The sequence below is a fragment of the Zeus faber genome (genome assembly GCF_960531495.2).
Source record: "Zeus faber genome assembly, chromosome: 1".
Classification (NCBI taxonomy): Eukaryota; Metazoa; Chordata; class Actinopteri; order Zeiformes; family Zeidae; genus Zeus; species Zeus faber.
In genome coordinates, this window is record NC_137193.1 from 53,002,001 (window position 1) to 53,023,613 (window position 21,613).

The window sequence follows — 21,613 nt, forward strand, 5'->3', positions numbered from 1 at the left end:
AAAGTGTTGTGTTCAATCCATCAATCAATCAATCAATCAATCAAATAATTGTTTGTTGACATGCTCGACAACGGATCAAGGAAATCTTTTAAATTTGCGTCCCTAGTTTGTTGTGTCATGTGTACATGGAAGCTCCGCTCTGGACTCTCCATGAGTGGTCTCATCCTGATTGGGATTTTCCTGAACAGATACAGAAAAACGTTCCTCTTTATTTTCCGTGAAGGGGAAGCTTGTCGTGGTTCTATTCAGGAAATTCGACATTAGACTAAAATTCTTATCAAAGTCAGGTTGATTTCAAACATCACATGCGCCCTACTCTACAAGGCCCTGTCCCTCCAACAAACACAATCAGGCACATTCAAGGCCCACAATGAAGCATTATGCCACTTCGGTAGTGACGCTGTTTTTGCAAAGTTTGTGAGGCCTCCTTGTTTTCCACATCCCCAGGCCCCCCCACTTTCTCCCCTCTCCGTGCTGCACTCAGGTTCAGAATGTCACTAAGTGAATTCAATAAAAGAGCTCGGGGAAGCGCTGCCACTCGATGCACTCTAAGATGGACGCACAAAATACCGCTCGACGGGGCCTCAGCTGGCAAGGCCGCCATCCTGCTTCAAAGGACGAGTTTAGAACGCAGGAGTTGTATTAGCATACAAATGTACGCAAGCCTACTATGTGCTCCGGCCTCCGCCACTGTTTGCAAAACTTCCATGAACAGCCCACTGTGTGACGGTCTCCGGAAGCTCGTGGGAAGGGCGGAGGCAATAAATGACTTTGAACTGCTCTAAGGGATAAAGGGAGGCCACGTAAAGTGAAGATGTTCAATGATGATTTTCAGGTTGAGCTGCAAGGACAGCGTTTCCAAGCCTCATGAAAGGACAAATACATAACCGCTTACCGCACAGCCGCCGCCTTGACTTGGACACGACTGGATGAATTCTCAGCATAATAATGGCCGAAACCATGATCACGGCGGCGCCTCGCGACCCAGGCCCCCTCCGCCGACATCTCACACGGTCCCTGGGAGCGTCGATACCGAACGGACGGGACGGCGTGCCCTGCGACAAAGCGGGACTCACAAATGAACTTCTCCTCCAATTAGCGGCTGTTTCCACTCCTGCTCCCTCCGGCTCAGACGGCCAGCTGCGCTCACAGTCCGTCACACTGCGTTTGGTCTCAAATGCTCCTTGTTTTCATCTGTAGCAAGACACAATACCCCGGCCTGTTGTTCAAACAAGTCACAGAGTCCCTTTGTAGAGCGCTAAGAAATTACAGGCTGTCGCACCCTGAAGTGTTTCGAGCACTTCACTCTAACAGAGGCTTGTTTTTTCCGTTCTCTATTTCTTCTTTTTTTTTTCTTGTTTCTTCTCTTCATTTTAGCCTTGATGTGAAACGTTTCAATAAGTCAATAGGAGTGGGTTTTTTTACCGTCCTGCGCACGTGTCATTTTTCCCTATGATGCTGGTTCAAAATTTATTTACTTTCCCACAAACAAAATAACCTAAAAAACAACAAACTCAAAAAGCTCCAAGGAAAGGCCGAAGCAAGATAAGTTGACCTAGATACGATACCTGAAGCCTTTTGGGAAAAGAAATCCTGCGATCCACGTGTCTCCTTCACAGTAGTAGCAACTGAAGACTCCAGATGTTCAAGTATAATACGACCAGAACCAGACCAGGTGTCTGCCAACACTGTTGTCTCCTTAGAAACAACTGAAATATGTCTTTATTAGTACCCTATTCCCTCCGCTGGTTGAAATTATACTCATTCTTCAGCACGTCTTTGATTGAAAAGGTCGGGTAATTACAAGGCGGTGGATCCTGCTCTTCGTTCTTTGTGGTTCTTCAAACCGACTCTACAGGAAGGCACATACTTGTGGATCCTGGTGTGGTTATCCATAATGTGTGAAGTAGTTAACCTCACAAATTTGAGTTCATCCGTGAAAATTGACTTTGCAACGGGCATTGACGGTCCATGGGTACAATTAAACAGATAGTCCGTAGATCCGGCTGTTTCAGTGTCCCTGTAGTTGAGCTGTAGTTTCAATTAAGTCCAAGTCAGTTCTCACATTCTATTGGGCGAAGAGCTTTATTAAAAGGACTCTCATTGCAAATTTAGGATGGCTGGCCCTGGTCTTTGGAATCATGGCAGTTTTAGTTTCTAGCTAAGCATCTATTTTAGTGTCTATTCTGGAGCTACTGAGTTACAGTGAATGCAACGCTGTAGTGGGACTGAGTTCTGGGGAGATGAAGTTCTGTGCTTTACCCGTTGAGCAAAAGCGGGAATAGAACCCCCAAGCCCCAGACCAAGCCAGTCCCGATGCACCGCAAACAGTAATGTTATAAAAAAGTGTACGGCATCTTTCACATTGTAGTTTTTAACATAAAAAAACGGATACGTCAAAGATGCTGTTTGCAGGCATCATAAACAGAGTCCAGCAGTCATTCTCCCATGGGCCACGCCTCTCTTGAATCTCATTAAGTCATCAAATCGAAATGCTAACACGGATGGTATAGTTTCCTCGATATCTTTGAGAGCATTTCATTTTCTTGTTCGCTACAAACTCCACAGCCGGGAGTGTCAGTTCACCAAGAGGGCACTCGAGTGAAGCCGCTTCTCTCAAAGTAACTGCTCGGCACTACAATACACACATGGTACATTCTTCTTTTCTCCACCAACCAAGGCACAACAGTTGGATCTTGTTTGGGCCCTCCTCGCTTCTTCATAACTATCAGCGCCCAAAGTAGGAGAAACAAGGAAAAATCTGTAAAAGGAAAAGAATAACACGCATACGACAGAGTTATGAAGGGTAGAATCGCCCCCTGTCACTTTCTCACTGATCACCATGGTTAAAGGACGTAAGATGTTCCAAAAATAACATTTGACAAGTCTAAGATAGATTTAGAAAATATTTTTGTCTACAGATGACAGTGGCTGGGACGTAGCCCCTCAAAAATAATTTTGGACATTATTACATTACTGTGGTGTAATAGTGGTAGTTGGTGATTTACATTATGCCTGAGAAAGCTTACAATAGAAAAGGATCAACCACAATGAAACGTATGAGGATTTGATTGCAGGGTGATGGGTACTTCCCACATGTTCACTTCAAGCTTATGCCATTAAAAATGCACCCCATCCTTAGTTGAATGTAGTCTTCAGCCAAATTTAAGACAAATCGAATAAAGATGGAACCTCTGCAGTGTATTACCACTGAGGCAAACAATGTCTAAAAACGCAGAAATAAATTGCAGACATTTTGCACTGACATCATTTAACAAACACTCAACTTCTGAGAATCGGCCTTTCTTTGAGGTGCAATTTGGAATGCCACTCCAATCAGTGAATCAGGCATGAAGAATAAAGTGTCAATTTCCATTTTCAAAGCCTAAATGCCTGCTAATTATGGTGAAAGCCTTCTGCTATCAGGTTCCATTGAGGCCTAACACTTAACGCTAATTGCTGCCTCAGAAAAATAAATGCTTCAACTTAAAATGATAAACACACCACAGTGATCTTCCTAGACTCGGGAATGAGTCCTGCATGTTTGGGATTCTGGATTATTCCTGTTTGTGCAATCAGTGAATGTCATCTTAGTGCCTTAGTTGTTTTTGGATTTGTGACAATGATATCTTCCAGATCCCGTTTTTTTAATAACAAACAAAGGGCTCCAAAATAGACTGCCAAAGTTAATGTTTGCTCACGGCATTGTGCCAGCCTGCCCCATTAATACCTTTCAAACTTGAAATACCGAAATACAGTCTTCACATGGAGTCTGACAGTTGCTCAGCAGAAATCCCACTGAATGAAATTAAAAAGTCCAACCGTGAATGTTCCGATTCCCAATGCATAACAAAAAGGGGGGGGAAATGGGTTGTAAATTTGAGAATAAATACTCATTAGAGAACTCATCTGTCAGTAATAGGGAGATAATTTCATGAAGCATCAGGTCATTACACAGCCACTAAATTTACAGCAGTTCTATTTTGGAGATGTCGCAGTAAGGCATACCCCAGGGTAGTGTTGCAGAAAGGGACTGGTTCTCCCCGGGCGAGATCATCGATGTTCAAAAAGCACAACACGTCAGCTGGCCGCAAACTTTTTCATCTTTAATCCACTACAATGAGCCTCGTATCTGCTGTGAAATAAGATCAACAAAGTGTTGGACCTGGCCTCTTACAGGAAGTGTGCTGCGCCGGCCTCCGTGAACAACCGAATCTCTCAGAGGGTGACATGGTGAGGAGGTTCATGTACTCCTCTTACTCCATCTGTAGGTTTTCACACTTAGTCTTCTAACTGAGTTACATTTCTGTCTCCATTTCTAATAAACCCATCAGTGTTGGTGATGTCTGGGAGTGGAAAACCGTGCAATTCTTAGCAAGTCATATTATGGCCTGAGCAAGCACCACAATAAATAATCTATGAAAAAGAGTTGTCCATATAGGAGCTTGTTGATTTGTTGGTTCAGAAATACGTAGACACACACACACACACACACACACACACACACACACACACACACACACACACACACAACTTCTGTGGCTTCTCACATGTCTATGAAATACATAACAGGTGATATAACACTATTTGCTATTGTGGTATTTTTACTTGAACACCACCACCAAACTTTGAAAGCAGAGAAATCGCCATGTGACTGGGAAATGTCCCATGTTAGTCAGAAAAGAGAACATTAAAACCACTCTGAACATACTGTTTATTAACTTAAAGTGAATGCATTTAATATAGGTTTTCCTAATTTGATAGCACCTCACAGAAATAGCCTGCAGACTGGCTGAGATGAGCGGTTGGGCCTATTACAAAAAGACAACCAGCCCTCAGAAAACAGGCTCACATGATAGGCAACACGGAGATAGTTAGAAGCTCGGTCTAACTTGGTCCAAGCAGCAGGAGGCATCCAGCTCTGTTCCACCACCAAACGACTGCAACCAGCTAGGTTTTCTACATTGTTAAGATTCAAGATTCAAGAGGTTTATTTGTCACATACATATACGTTCATACATATATGCAGTGAAATATCTTTGCAACGCACCCGTTGATTATGCACAATAAGTTCCAAACCAAACATAATAGCTAACCTAATATCTACCCGGCTAACTAACTGAAATGAACTGATTCCTAACATGTAATGCAGTTAGTGTTGTTTCTGCACTTAAGTAGATTTATCTGTATTTAACTGAAGTGAATCCAGTTTCAGAGACTTTCAACTTTTACTCCATTTCAAAGCAAATATCTATACTTTCTACTCTACTACATTGTTAGTATAGTCGCAGTACGTTAGTTTCGAAAAGAAACCCTGGATTTATATTCATATACTGTGTGCCAAATCAAGCTAAAGCCAGAGGAACCAATCCACTGAACCGGTCACTGTAATTACTATGATAACACCTATGTTTTTTAGCTTGTGAATTGTAATCAGGAGCTGCAGCAAAATCATATCAGATATGACTAAGAACTACATAACTTACATAAGTTGTCTTTCCCTATGGTCTTTACTCAACTTTTCTATTAAATAACAAGGTTCAAGAGATGAAGGAATATTATACACACACACACACACACACACACACACACACATATGCATATGTGTGTGTGTAAAATGTCAATGTGGTACTTTCACTTTTACTGGAGTCATTTTGTCACATTTTTTCTACTTTACTGAAATCAAAGATCTGAGTACTTGGAGTACTTCTTCCACCAGCGGACACACAGGAAAAGATCCAGATGAAGATGATGTGAGTCACAGACAGAAGGACACAGGGCTCATGGAGGTGGGGGAGAGGGTGTAAACACCAGCTTCTGGCAATGGGGGGGATTTCCACCCCATGTCGCAATCCCACCCCATTGTTTTATAGGGATTGTTTATGAAATAAGCCAGATCCCACATAGGCTGAGCTTCCTGACTGCACAAACGTGATATACTGACTTTGAATACACTACTAGTTATTATGGGAGGAGGCGCACTTCTATTCGACTGTTTCTGGAGAGATCAGCTATTTATACAAGAGCTAATTTAGATGCGCTGCGAAAACACAGCATGGCAGTGTTCATCCCATGTTTATTTTCCTTTAGGGAAAACACTCATACACACAATAAACACTATAGTCTACCAGCCAGTTGTCTGGCCTATAAACACTGTAAATCACATACTCTTGATTGATAGAGATGTTGTATAAGTTGACTGAAGAAGAGATGTTTAATTACCAGAATGTGTCATAATTATGCCTTGAACTCGACTCTACTGCTCTCAAGAATGTGTGAATATATGCCAAAAGTTTTTTTATAGATTACAATTTGAGTGTCGAATATGACAACACGTCGGACTAAAACATGCATGATCGCAAAGTCAGTGATCGGCGAAGGATCGATGTCAAATAGTCAATAAATCAGAGAGACCGGGGCTGTCTTACCTCCTGCCGTCCCTCTGTCTTCCAGAAACTGAAAGTCCTCATGACACTCTGAGAGCTGGTGGAGCTGGTGGAGCTGGTGGAGCTGGAGGAGCTGGAGGAGGAGGCGGAGCCTACACAAGGGCTGACAGCTCAAGTGTCCAATCAGGAGCAGGAAAAGTTTCCACGCGCTGAATACGACACTGCAGGTCAGATGGCGCCAAAATGTACAAGCTGCTGCTGCTGCTGCTGCTGCTGCTGCTGCTGCTGCTGCTGCTGCTGCTGCTGCTGCTGCTGCTGCTGCTGCTGCTGCTGCTGCTGCTGCTGCTGCTGCTGCTGCTGCTGCTGCTGCTGCTGCTGCTGCTGCTGCTGCTGCTGCTGCTGCTGCTTGTTCTGGCCCACTTCCCGCGGGCGGATTAATAATAATCATCATCATCATCATCATCTTCTTCTTCATCATAAAAACAACAATAATAACAATCTCCTTATTCCTTTTCTTTGGGCTGCTCCCGTTAGGGGTCGCCACAGCGGATCAGCTGCCCCCAATACCTTCACTTCTGCGCATCTTCTTCCCTTACACCAATAATAATAACAATAATAATAAGTAAAGCTGCAGGCAGCAATACACGGGTGGTTAGTCGTTGTATCACAATTTTCCCGGTTCTTTGAAACGCAGCACAAGTTACAAAAAGCAGCCGTCTGCTTGTTGGCTGCAAATAACGATTTGTCATTGGTTTAAGTCACCGTGATGCTTGTAATGATGTAATACCACTCCACTCTCAGAGGCTGATATATGACGCAGCACATGTTACAATTTTTCAAGTTCACATTGAACGTGGCATTGGCTCTACATGCTCACATAGAAGCACACTATTGTGAATTTCAACATTTAAAATGTCTAACAACTTCATAATGATATCCATTGATATGTTTTATGTCAATTCCTGTCTCCGTTTTAAATTGTGGGTTTGATGTACAATATTTTAACCATTTGTTATTATCATATGTTAATATATGTACACCTATTACATCTGCTGCTGCCTGTATTTCAACTTCAGCAGCCCAACTTCCAACGTATTTTATTTGTGATAATTGTAAATACTTTTCAACAGATAAGCAGCTGTGTCTTAAATAATTACTGTACAAATTCGAGTTTTCTTTCATGTGTTTTACCACCATAAGTCTTATTTTTCTGTGAGTTCCTTCATTTTCACTCCTTGCAAATGATAACGCCCTAAAGAAGCAGTTGCCATCAGCCGTTTTGTTTCACAAGGGTCATTACTAAAGCTTTATCTATTCTAAAATTATCATTTGAATGACAGATATTACATTTTAAACAAAGTTTATTTTGTTGATATATTGTCAAAGGTGGGAATTGTAAGTTAGTATTGTCAAATTCATAGACTATAATTACATCAGTTGAATGAAAATTTGTGGAGTGGTGGATGTGATGCCTAGTAGTATTGACTTTCTCAGTGTTTCGTAGTGTCAATAACATCTGTCTGCAGCCTGGTGATTTCAAATATTGGTTGACTTTGACTGAAATGAATTATTAGCATTACAGAAAAAATTATAATCACGATTATTTTAGTCAATATTGTGAGCACGATTATTTATCACGATTTTTAATCAATTTTGGGGAACAGAATTATTTTTTGGCACTTGGTAAATCTACAGAAAACTGTCTTCACAATAATTGTGTATTATTCAAACCTATAAATAAATAAACTATGCTAAGTGGTTTGACTGACTTCAATTGTAGAGGATATATTATGAAATCAATTGTGTTTGGTGGGCTACACATTTTGGTTGTAATTGTAACAAATCTTTGAGGCATCTGGAAGGGAACCCAAAAACACTAAAAGAATGAAAATATTTCAAAAAACATACACTATAAATACATTTTCCTGGTATTGCTTGTGGTTATTGTTCCCAGTAATTATAATTCAGGAAGTTTGTATACATTGATATCTCTGGAATGTGTATAAGTTCGGACAGTGAGGTTAGTTGGGTTTTTGTTTTGTAGAAGTTACTCTGGTGCTGGTCATGGTGTTGTCCTCAGAAGCGTTTATTTGAAGTTTAATAAGCTGCACTTTCTTTAATATCGTCTTCTGGTAATACTTCAACTATTTTATTTTTTTTTCAAACATAATAGAGTTTAAAGGGGACCTATCGTGCTTTTCTTATTTTCTGTCATATATATAATGTTACAATGTCGGGTGTTCATGGATCTAATATGAGTGTAGATCACTCAAGATCACAAACACTTTCTGTTAGACGTATTCACGTCGATTTATGATAACAGTTGAATTTGCCTAATGTATTTGTTGACTTTTTTCCTTGGATTACATTTTCAGTAAGTTACGTTTCCATGAAATATGAAAAACCTTTTTCTGTATTTCTGTGAATAATTACCATTGCACGGCTTCTATTTTTCTAGGGTTGTCTAACGCCTCGCCAGATCTTGAACGCAGTTTTTGTGCACTTTTTATTGTATTTTTCATTATTCTGGAAAAGTACATAGGACCACAGATTTAAAATATCAATTGAGCTGATCTACTGACATCTACTGACTGAATTCTTCTAATAGTCACTCTGTACCTAAATCGATAGTTCGGTAATGTCGAACCACTACAGATTGGCCAAGTCTACTCTGCAGACTGGACACGTCCAACTGGAAATTCTCAATTGGAATCTGTACATTCATAGTAAATAATATGATGACGCCATAAAACGTCTGACTGTAAATCTCAACTTGTTCATTTTAGAATGAGATGCGTGACGTGTCAGTTCACCAAGAGCAGCTGAATATTTCGGATCGGAGTTGTTCAGTTTTTCATTATTGTTATTATTATTATTATGATTATTATAATAATAATAATCATAATAATAATAATAATAATAATAATAATAATAATAATGACCTCTTCTCGGTCAAAGAAAATACTTAGTACTACACTTTAATACGACACTGTTATACTATAATAATATTTAATACTACACTTTTCAATTTCTATTTACAATATCTAGTGTACAGTTTATTGGCGATTTTCAATGTAAATTTACCAAATATCAGCTTAATATATAACACAGAACTTTCAGTTCCCCCATCCATACAAACACACCCATGCACACGTGCTCCCTCCTCCAGTGCATGGCCCACTGTGTTTATGTGTCTGCAGCAGCTTGTTTTCATGCAGACCACAGGATGTGTTAAAAACAACAACTTGCCCAATTTTATGACCAGTTCCGTTCTGCGCAGAGCTGACAAGGGTCTTTTTAATCACTCCCAGCCAGAAGCTTCAGAGCTCATGGTGTTTTAGGCAGCAGTTGGCAATTTAATGTTTACCAGAAGAAGAAGAAGAAGAACAACAACAACAACAACAAAAAACACACCAAAGCAAGATCTCATTAAATGAATGGGAAGAAAAAAAATGGTTGTTGGTTGAATGCAGCAGGTATATTTCAATGATTTTGTTATATATATTTGTTTTTATTATTAGGGGCCCCACTCAAAGTTTCACCCGTCCCAAAAGTCTGCAGTTCCTCATTCAAACAGACCCCGAAAGCTCCGCTGATTAGTGCCACTGTATTTGGTGTTATTTCAGCTGGTAAAGACTGAATACTGAATTCCTTTAATAGTCACTTGGTATTAATAAAGTATACACAACAAACAAAACAAACAACCAAACAACATTGGCTGTATACCACACAGCAGTGCAGCAGCCTTCTGGCAGAGGGCGCTATTGCTATGCAAATGGTACTTTCCTCAAAAATGTTTTTCCAAGTATGGAGTCCTTAAGACAATACGTCATGATCATAAAACTAATACTAATACTAATACTCGTAATAACATATTAAAAAACAACAACTGGTGCTATAAATGATAAAATGGAGAGGAAAAATAATGATTTATTTTTTTTATTTATCAACTCATTGGAATCATCAGAACTTTACCTATTTATTTTTGCTTACAACTCTGGCTTTGGTTGATCAGGTTGTCTGTTACTATTAGTGACACGTCAAAGGCTGTAATAGTAATTTTACTCTAAACTTATGAGAGAAACAATATTTAGTGTAGAAACTATGTTCACCTTTCTGTATTTTTCAACTATACTTCAATCACTATTGAAAGACAGATAATGTGATACATATACTGTATACTCAGACAAATAGATTCATGGTTACTCTCTTCTGAAGATGGATGCAAATGTTTCATAAAAGTTATTCACATTAATGGAAAATAACAGCGTGGATCACCTGCAGTGGTGGAGATTTGATCTCATAGTTGTTGTATTTATGAATTTATATATACAGTTTAGAAGATATTCTCTCTGGGTCGGGCCTGCATGTTCATCGAGTGAGATCATTGATGAATGCAGAGAAATACGTCAAAGTACTACTTCTTAAAGCTTTAAGTACATTTAAAAACAGCTGGGCATTTTGTCTATGTTGCTCGTTAGAGCAATCAATGAGCAAAAAGTAAAACCCCCATCCCCACACACACATGGGTAGAGCCTCTGTCATGTGTCATCTGTTTGAAATTTCACTGCATATATGTATGGAAGTATGCATTTGTATGTGACAAATAAACGCCTTGAATCTTGCATCTTGAATGACATGTGTCCATCTGCTCCCGGCTTGTTCCACCTTGCCCACTCTCGACAATAAACTTGTGTGTTTGCAAAATCTCTCCCCATGTCTCTGTGTCGGAGGGCCCTGAAAATGCCACTCAGGTGGCGCGTGGCAGGCGGATCATCCACGAATATATATAGGCCAGACATAAAGGCGTCCTTACAGATTTGGGTGTCGTCATACTGACTACGTCCCTACAATAACACAAAACATGATGTGTTAAAAATAATGGGCAGTGTACAGTCCGGCGTAGGTGCAAGATTGAAGATATTAACAAGCCTCTTTCTTTGTATGAGAAACAGAAAAGCAGTGTCTGGAACGGAAAGGAGTGTTTGTGGATATCTCGAAAGCTATGCAGCTGCCAGTTAAAAGTTTCTGTGGTGACAAGGGAGTATCTCATTGTCTTTTGTCTACACACCAACTGGAGAGGAAGGGAGTGCCCCATGCAGACATAGCTCCAGGGTTAGGGGACCCTACTTGATGTGTGAGCACAGTTTTGTACGAATAAAGCATGTGCTAAAGAAATCCCTTTGTCTGGAGATAAAAGAAGAAAAATATTATTCATTGTTTATATTAGTGTGAGTAAATAAAAGGTCATATGAAGATAGCTTCTTCGACGGCTATGTATCTCAGAAAAGCATAACAACCCTGCTGGTATCTTATTTTCCAAGAATGCTTGGCCAGGAGGAGGACTTGGCCAGTGGAAGCGCAACTCTCTGGATTGCCTGAGGGAACAATGAGGATTTTGGCAGGTCAGTGCAACCTGGCCTGATCAACATGAATCTTTATCACATCGATGGCTTGGGGGAGGGGGAGGTGCAGATACCTACAGTACACCCCCTACTTAATCATACTTCAAATGTAACTGTTTACAAACAAATGCAACAAAATGTAAATTTGTTGTATTATGGACACTCAGAATTTACTCAGATACTCAGAATACAGGTTTTCCTCAAAACATAAAACTAACCACATCCCTTATGATGAATGTGGAGGGGACTATGGATGTATTAAAATTTAAAATGTATGGGTTTAGATTTTATTCTGTCAAGTACGGAGAAAAGCGGGATATTGGTTTTGCTTTTATGTTCTCATAGTTACGAAAATGTATCTCTTGAATGGTCTATTCAATTCAGGGTTGGGCAAGAATATGGATATACTGTAGGTTCATACCGTCAGAATGAATTTCATTCAAAGATACAATTTAACTGGATATAGATGTCAATAATGATATACAGTACATAAAGCTTGCACCGCGCCTTGCTGGAAATTTGAATGTACCCATCAGCCAGTCCGGTAAATGTTACCATGGTAACAGCAAACTCATTTAGGGTTATGGGTAGTGTAGTACTTCTCCATGACATTTTGACTTCTACAGGAGCAAAAACAAATATTATATACATTGCGTAATACTTACACTATTAGTTATAAACCCTTCGAACCCTAGTGTTAAGCTGAAAATATTACTTTTCCCATTAAAAAGTAGTGTAATAAATTCCTACTAACATTTCAGTAATAGTATTAATAACCCCCCAAAAAATAACTTGTTACAACATTACTTTTGTTGATTCATTTTCGTAATCGTTGCGCTGCATTTTGAGTTTATATCGGCGATCTGAGAAATCCAATTTTGTAATCATTTCGTCTCATGAGGTATATCTGCTGTACACGATGGCAAATACACCCCATGATCATATTCACAGCTGTGATGGACAGCTGCACATGTGATCCCTCATGTCGCAAATCAGCGGCAGAACTGCTTGACGTCAATATTTTATGTCACGGTTCTTTACGTTACCTGCATGTGAGAGCATGCATAAGTGTAAATAAAAATAGATGGAAGGAACATGGCCCTTTGGGAAATTACTCATTGGATGGATCATGAATTATTAAACGATATGTCAATCTGCTACCACATCACATTCTTGTTCATGCAGACGACACAGGTAGCGTCAGCATTCACACAGAGGCGCGAAGTCTGAATTACCAATTTTGTGGGGTGTAACGGAAAAGTAATATAACGAATAGTGTAACAAATTACTGTTCTCAGCCAACTACAAAAGCTACAATTCTGCACCATTTTGTTATGCATCTTGATGCAATGGCCTCATGGGTAAGGTAGTTCTATCTATCTGAAAAGGAAAAGAAGGTATGGGTGAAAAACACACACACACACCCTAAAAGCACAGCTGACCTTATTTTGGTATCTCTTTTAATTACTGAGCGCTAGGGTTCAAAGGTCAATATCGCAGTTTAGGGTCCACTGAAATCTATCAAACTTACATATGTTAACCTACAAGTTTAGACCTTTCCAAAATGTGTTTGGTTTTGTTCTATTACAGAGTAAAAAATTGCAATCCTGCCATCCCAGTGGGGTGCCAAATGTAGATTCTAAGACCATTCACATTCTAGATGTAATAAAATCAAATTTTCTTTTTACTTGTACACCCCCCCTTCTAAAGTCAAAGAAAATCTCCAAATTAAATGTATTGGTTTCAAAAAAAATTCAGCCGAGCACGAGAAAGCTCTAGCTCTATATCCTGTATTTGTTTCCTTCATCAGCAGGGTCAGAAAATAGTAATAATTATTATTCTCACAACATTTGAATAAACAAAGAGTGCTGTTTCCAACCTCAAAGCACTCAAAAATGAACCTAGCCATAGAAGTCCACATTATTGGGATATTGGGTGACCATGGCTTCCACATCCACATCCACCCAGTTTCTGACTCAAAATACTTTGTTTATAGTAATTTTACACAGTTGGACAGTTTGGGCATTTTTGGAGATGAATGTGATTCACCAGTGCCTCCTTCTTTTTGGCCGTTGCTCCCCAACAGTTATTATGATGCATGGAGGGCAGGACAAGCGTCACAGCCACTCCTTCTCCTTCCTCCCTCCCCCCCGTCAGAGTGATCTCGGCCTCATGGGGTGAGTGCAGGGTGGAGGGGTTGGGTTATGGATGGGTGGAGGGATTACCAGGCGACACATCCCCGCTGAGTTATATGAGGATAGCTCCACTGCTGCTAACAACTACCTCCATTTGACTTCATATCATTAAAATCAAGACAATCTCATTGTGATTTAGAGTCAATGGAAGAGATACTGTGGCAGTGAAGAAACAGGCTAGAAAATGTCAGGTGTTTTTCTATCAATTTAAGGAAAACTATGTGTTGATATTGAATATTTTACACAAACACATGAAAAGAAAAGGACAATGTCCATTTCAGAATCACTATCAATTGATTTCGCTGTGCATTTTCATATACAAGGAATTTGTCATGGTGAGAATTTGTGCATTTCTCTACAGACAATTAGCATTTAAAAGCTTTACAGTCTGAGAAAAATAAAAAATAAAAATAAGAAAATAAAATTTAAAAAAGCATAAAAAATTGCCAAATATACAGAAATAGACAAACATATTGAACAGAAAACGTCAAAGGTTTAGAAATATACTGAATATGCATATATGAATAAGTCTGATTCTATGCAGTATACATTATTGTTGTAGACATATAGGGTATAAATTATTACTATGTACTTGCTAAATTATTAGAGTTGCGGTATTATAACAGTGTTATTATAACAGTGTTAATATATTGCACAGGTTTCGGACACCCCTTGCATTCAATGATTTTGGCCATTGTCCAGTGATGTAGGGGTGCCTGTAGGTGTCTAAATCTTCAAATTTGTATCTAAACCTATAACCTAATATTTTGTTCACCATGAATAGATTCATGAAGACATTAGGCTAAAAGTAAGTAAAGAACAACAAGCTGAGATTTTAGGGGGATTTTGGAGCAGTTTTGCAGTGTGTCCAGTTGTAAGGTAAGGCAGAACCCTGGCAAATAAATTGTGGTTTTCTGGTGTTTTGGGTATGCACTGTGCACACAACACCTTCATTTTACTCAAAATGCAGCAACACAGACGACCACACACTGTTGGTTTCCGCATGTTGCAATGGTTGAGAAGTAATTTTTTCCCCCGTTGCTCAGAGTCTGAGTCAGAGTTTCCATTAGTGGGCTGTTTTAGTTTAACACTGGAATACTTAAAATATTGGAAACAAACTCGTCCAACGATCACCCACCCTTTACTCCACCTCTCTACAATCACATGCTAGTTCTGAAAAATGGAAGAAAAAATGTTGGGTGCTGGGGGCGGTGGACACACATTTCTGGCTGTGTGCAGGCGTCGGTGGGGGGGTGGGGAGCTGTGTGCCGTGTGTCCTGTGCCCAGTGCACTTGGCTACTTGGGTGGGCGCTCGGAGCGTGTGGGGCATCTGGCCAGTTGCGGTATGGCGGGCCTCGTCTCTGCGCGGGGCATTGGGGGGCATGGGGAGCATGGGGGCCCCGCCGGCTCGCCTGCAGGGCGGGCGGTTCTGGCGGGGTGTGGCGGGGTCTGTCGGCCCGGGTTCTGCACCTGCGTCTTATGCCTGCACGTGGGGGTGGGTTGTATGTGTGCGATTCGGAGGTGCCTCGTCTCCTCATGCTCTGTAGGACTGGTTTATGCTCCTCAGGCAGTGCCAGTGTGTTGCTCTGCAGACTCCCAGCTTCTCTAGGGTTTGGGGGGACTCAGGGGTGGCTGAGGGGCTCTTTCCGTTGCTTGGAGGCACAATGAAATAATTCTGACCTCATACACCAGAAATATTCCAATGCACTCGCCGGAGGACACACACACACACAGGCGGACTCATCATAGGCACACACACACCACCTTCACCTGCTTTGAGCATAGTACCTCCGAACAACCTCCTGATCACAGCTATGACAGGAAGAGGCTACGTGCTGAATTTCTGTTTCATTTTTCCTGGACTAAATTAACTCTGTTTTGTCGATACCTGTTGCGTCCAATGTTTCTATGTTTATGTTCATTTACATGTTATTGTTTGTTACTATGTTTATTTTTTTCCATGTACATGTTGTAGTTTGTTTCTATATTTATGTTTTTCCATGTACATGTTGTTGTTTGTTTCTATGTTTGTGTTTTTCCATATACATGTTGTTTCTTCCTATGTTTATTTGTCTCACCCATGGTGATTCTCCCCCTCTTGGAGTAGTGATTAGTTGTTTATAGACCCAAACATGGTAAGATAGTTTTTCCAAAGTGTGGCATTGATGATTCAAGATTCAAGATTCTAGATTTTTATTCGTCACGTACCTATACATACTTTCATACATATATGCAGTGAAATGTAATGCAACGCACCTGGTGATAACACACAATATGCCCTAGAAAAAATTTCTAATAGCCCAACTAACTGACTCCTTAAATGTAACACAGTAAGTCGAATACTTAAAGAATAAAATAAAAATATATAGAATAAAATAAAATACAATAAAAATAAAATGAAATAAAATGGAATAGATAGAGGGAATATGCTTATGTATATGGAATAGGCAATTATGTATATACAGATATGTGATTTAAAGTGGCATGTGAATGTGATGGTCCTGTGTAATAAAAGGCTGTGTTCTCGTCAGGTCGTTCACAGGACAGAGTTATTGCAGCAGTTCTTGATGATTAAAGAATTAAGAGTTGCATTGCAGGTTGAGAAGTTGAAATCCACTTGCAGACTAACTCTGTCCTGGATGCAATGGCACAAATACTCTGTGTTGTATGCCCAGCATGCTGACAGCACAGGTTAAAAATAAAATAAAATAATGCAAAAAATGAAACCAGGAGACACACAGGAGGACCACAATAGAAATAAGTTATCCTGTAACTTTATTGTTAAATAAGGTTTGCAGTGTCACAGTGTTATATATTCATTTTGATATGTCAAATAAATCAAAAGCTCTCTAGGTAATATGTATTGTTTTATGTTTTGTTTAAGCCAATGAGATAAACAACTTATTGTTAACATTTAAGTAAAGTTTTTCCCTATGGTCTTTACTCAAGTTTTCTATCAAAAAAAAGGTTCAAGAGATAAAGGAATATTATACACACACACACACACACACACACACACACACACACACACACACACACACACACACACACACACACACACACACACACACACACACACACACACACACATTTACAGTACATATGTAAATGTGTGTGTGTGTGTGTCTGGGCGCTGTTGGCACCGTCGTGCCAATAGCGCAACAGCGGGTTATCTCCCAAATAGGAGCCTTTCTGTGTGGAGTTTGCATGTTCTCCCCGTGCTTACATGGGGTTTCCTCCACTTCACGTCAGTAAGGACCACCCTTTAAAACATGCACACATCATCGTCTGACCAGCGATGGACACTCATCACCAGGTACCCGGACGTGTCCACGTATGCTGCCCACTGCTCCTGGCTGTGGCCCCGGAGGAAGGACAAGCCAGGATGGGTTAAACGCAGAGGAACCATTTCACCGGCCACCATCCAAAGCATGTGCATGTGTGTGTGTGTGTGTGCAAGCATGTGTTGTAGTGTGGTGTGCTGTGTGACAAATAAAGATTGTTTCTTCTATACAATGTCCCATTGATCTCCAGTTTTCCGTGGCTTTCAGCTCAATCACTAGTTTTGTTCGTCATTGGGGCGGGGGGGATTTGTTTCTATTTAATGGTAGCTCTAAATTTTGTAAGTTATGAGTTAATATATGATGCAGAGCTTGTAGAGCTAGCTAGTTCTGTCAGAGAGCTTGACAGCGCCACATGCTTCCCACGCACATAATGGGCCAGCCTATTTAAGCAGCTAATCCCTCTTGCCTTACCTGCTTTGCTTGCTGCTTCACTGCGCTCTCTCCACCTCCCCTGCATCCACCTGTTGGGCTCTTGTCTTCTATGCAGTTGGGGGATCCAGCTCATCACTACCATATTTTGTATATGTTTTCTGTGCACCTCTCCGGGAGTAATGAGCAGTAGAGCCCCACCAACCCCAAACCATGCAAAATGAATAAAGATCATTTTAAAGTAAGTAAGTTGTCTGTCAGAAGTGAAGTGAATATATGTTTCTTCACCAGCAGTTCTGCAAAGCGGCATTAAGAGGTTGAAAAACAAACGTGTTCAGAGCTGTTATAAAGCTCCCACAGGCTTCATCCAGACAATAAGTCATAAAGTAATTTTCCCTGTTGGGTGTAAAGCGACAGGATGAGAGATAGGGCGTCTGTCTGCTCTGAGGACACACTAAAGTCCACACACACAGAAAGGAAAAACATGTTTTCATTGGAACCAAGTCAAGCCTTGAAGACAGGAAGTGGTCGTAAAAAATTAGTTGGGGTTGGTCTTCAAGGCCGTGGAAAAGACTCCTTTGTTTGTCTGAAAAAAAAAAAAAGAAATCAATGTGCATTCACACTTTAGTTGACATGGGACTGAAGTCATAAAAAAACAATAAGGAAAACAGTGGTATGATAAAATAAAATATGACACAAATATAGACATTACAGAATTTGTGCAGTGGAGTTAAAAAGACAAACCAGAAGCAAATACACGTATATGGATATGTGATGATATAGATAATCCTTTCATTATGGGTCGTGGTTCAGGAATTCAGGAGGCTATTTATATTTACATCGACAAGGAGTATAATATATCAAGTGATGCTAACACTGAACTTTTACATACACTTGTATAGATTCAGTTAAAAAAAAAAGCTGCAGGAACACCTAATTCACCCTTCTAGTCAGTGTCAGAATAAGTCACTTGGAGAGGATTATTCTGACATCAATATCATTAGTCAAAGACAGTCCATGAAATTGTCTGTGTTGCAGTTACGCTGGTTTATCTAATTCACCACAGCTACCTTTTACTTCTTGCACGTGTCTGATCAGCGGCGGAGCCCGCCGCCAACAATGGAAACAGCATATAGGGGAGCACATGCATAAGGTTAATACATTAAATGGCTGCTTCTTAAAACCTGCCAGTTTAGAAAGGTATCAAATATGGGATTTCATGAACAAAATAATCCTACGGATTTTCACTTTAAAATACAGTTGGTGCTTATTGTACAGTATAACCTGGACGTCCTCCTGGACGCCCTCTGGAGGGGGTGCCCTGTGGACACAGTTAGTGGGTGAAAGTGGAGCCAGGGAGGCTGATCAGCCCTGGAAGCGTGCACGAGCAGGAAGATGCATGACGTCTGGTATGTAGGCAAAAGGTGAAAGTGATGAAACTGAGTGGAATTTCCACCATTGAATTGAAAATAACAGCTTGCACCCTAAGTGGCATCAACACACAAACCTTTAAATTAAAATTTCGTTGAACGGCTCTATGATCGACTTTTACAATTAAACAAATTTTCAATGGCAACAGAAAACGCAACATTTAGAAAGTCTTCCAATACAGTTTGGAGCTTCATGTTGAAATGACCATTGGTCTGTTAACTCGTGCTGTGTTTCTACAGGGTGGAAGAAATATGTTCTTGATTATACCTTCTGAATGGTCATGTTAATCAATAACCAGTCAAATTCAGTACTCAATCCATTCTCTTTTGATGTATGAATACTGATATAATCAGAGCCAGCTCAGCAGCCAGTCACCACCATTGAGCATTCCTTTCAGACTGGTTGGGGGCCCCCGGTCCAGCTGTGTTTTGGATTATGGTCCAGGATGGAGGGTATGTTCTGCCCTCCCAGCAAGCCGGTGCATGGCGCCCAACACGTGATCTCATCCTCACCTTTCACACACTAACCCACTAGAAGCCAAAAAGCACAAAAAAGCAGCTCCTACCCTGCCCCAACAAGCCTGTGGTCTGCACTGTACACGTGCCTTACAATTGGGATCAGGACGGAGAATGGATAGTGATGCAATGTGCACCGCCACACCGCAGCACAGAGAACGAAGCGGTGTGAAAGGAGATGGAGATCTTTGTGGATTTGGTGAAGGGTGCATGGCTTTCACAAATCTAAACCAGTGGGTTTATCACACACACACAAGCACCCACGCACCCACGCACACACACAGACACACACACACACACACACACACACACACACACACACACACACACACACACACAGCAGCTGTTGTTTCAACTGGGTTTTGGGGGTTTAAAGATACAAGGGTTTATCCAAGGACAACTTCATTAGAAGTTTGGACACGGTGTTCTGACACAGCTGAGGGAAGCAGGAAAACAGAACCTTTTCTCAGCTGATTCTGAGTCAACAAAGCGCCAGACAGTCAGCAGGGTTTGGGAGACGTGCGTGGCAGGGGATCAGCAAAAGGGATACGTGCACTTTCACCACGGCCTCTCCCTTCAGAACGGGCCACTTTCAGTCTGTTCATAAGATATCATATCAGATTTATTTGGATCTTATTTTCTTCTAAGATGTTATTTGGACTGCTGTTATCTATAATTGAGTTAACAGCTTTTTAAGTACTTTTAACTGAGTATACCCACCCTGCCAGTCAATGCATTGCAAGTCCTTTCTTGAGCTAGTTTCATTCATTGTTCATTTTACTATAATTTGAATATTTTTCATTGCTGTTGAGATTGGGGGATCATTGAAATAATAAAAGAAAATAACCCGTGATAAAACTTTACCGAATTCCTCTTTAGAGAAAAATATTTTAGAGGTAACTTTGTTTTAGTTTTGTGACAATTCTTATAACTGGAATTCTTGTCTTCTTCCATCATGACCGAAGAATTTCTGTAGCTCTACCTTCAGGAGTAATAACTTTCATTGTAATTATAAAATAGTTTTCTAAATGTTTTTTTTATTATCTCACCTCTAACCTTCTCCTGCTTCGTCTATGTTTATTCACTCAATATATTTTCTTTATCGGAGCAAGATATGATTACAATTGCCAGCATTAGTGCTTGGTTTGGCGACACCCCAAACACAAACTGCCAAGTAAAGTTGTTTTTGATTAAAGTTTCAAAGTTTTACACAACGTGTACCTGCTCCAACCAAAACGACGTGTCTCTGTGTGTATCTGCGGTGTTCAGGTCCTTTGGTGAAAAGGGAATGTAGGATGAACTTTCCTCTACTTCTCACAGTGGCTCTGACAGGGGTTTCAGAGCTGGTGCTATGTTTGGATTTCTACAATGTACTCTGGCTTGTCTCAGTCCCTAGAATAAGAATAAACAATATATGCAGTATATACATATATAACATATATATTATATAAATTACACTCTGCAGGGGATGTTTAAATGCCACAATTACACAAGAAGTCAGCCATGCTTTATTGATATGTATTGTATCAGGGGGATCTGTGTGCAACATGTGTTTTTCATACAAGCAAATGTAAAAAGTTTTTCTTTGAGATGTGAGTAATAAATGTGCAATATTGAAACCATTTGTAGTTTTTGTGTTTGACAGGTTGAGTTGAGGTTTATCACTGACATTAATTTGCCAGTTCCATCCAAGGGAACAAGTGTTTATGTTTAATGTTTTATTGAGAAGAAGCGTTGTATTTTACAGGCATTCTGACGGTTTCACTGCTTCTGTTTTAAACTGCATACATGTATAAAACAACACACAATACTCAAACGAAATGTCTGCATGTTATTGTAAATACAAACAAGGAAAAACTAAGATGATGCATATGGAAAACCAGAAAGAAAATAAAAATAAAAATAAAAATAAAAATGGGAACAAGTGTACTCGAACTGGTAACTCAGTCAGTCCATTGCATCATGGTC

General features: G+C 40.2%; 1 protein-coding gene across 2 annotated transcripts in view; it reads right to left on the minus strand.

Moving 5' to 3' along the window:
- Nucleotides 1-6,490, minus strand: part of kank3 (KN motif and ankyrin repeat domains 3) — a 26,259-nt gene extending 19,769 nt beyond the window's left edge. The window contains exon 1 of one of the 2 annotated variants that reach the window (XM_079999595.1): nucleotides 6,429-6,490. The gene's annotated coding sequence lies outside the window, so the exon portion shown is untranslated. Of the gene's footprint in view, nucleotides 1-895; nucleotides 1,037-6,428 lie in introns of those variants that run through there. The other variant, XM_079999596.1, reaches the window with a different exon arrangement.
- Nucleotides 6,491-21,613: the final 15,123 nt, after the last annotated feature.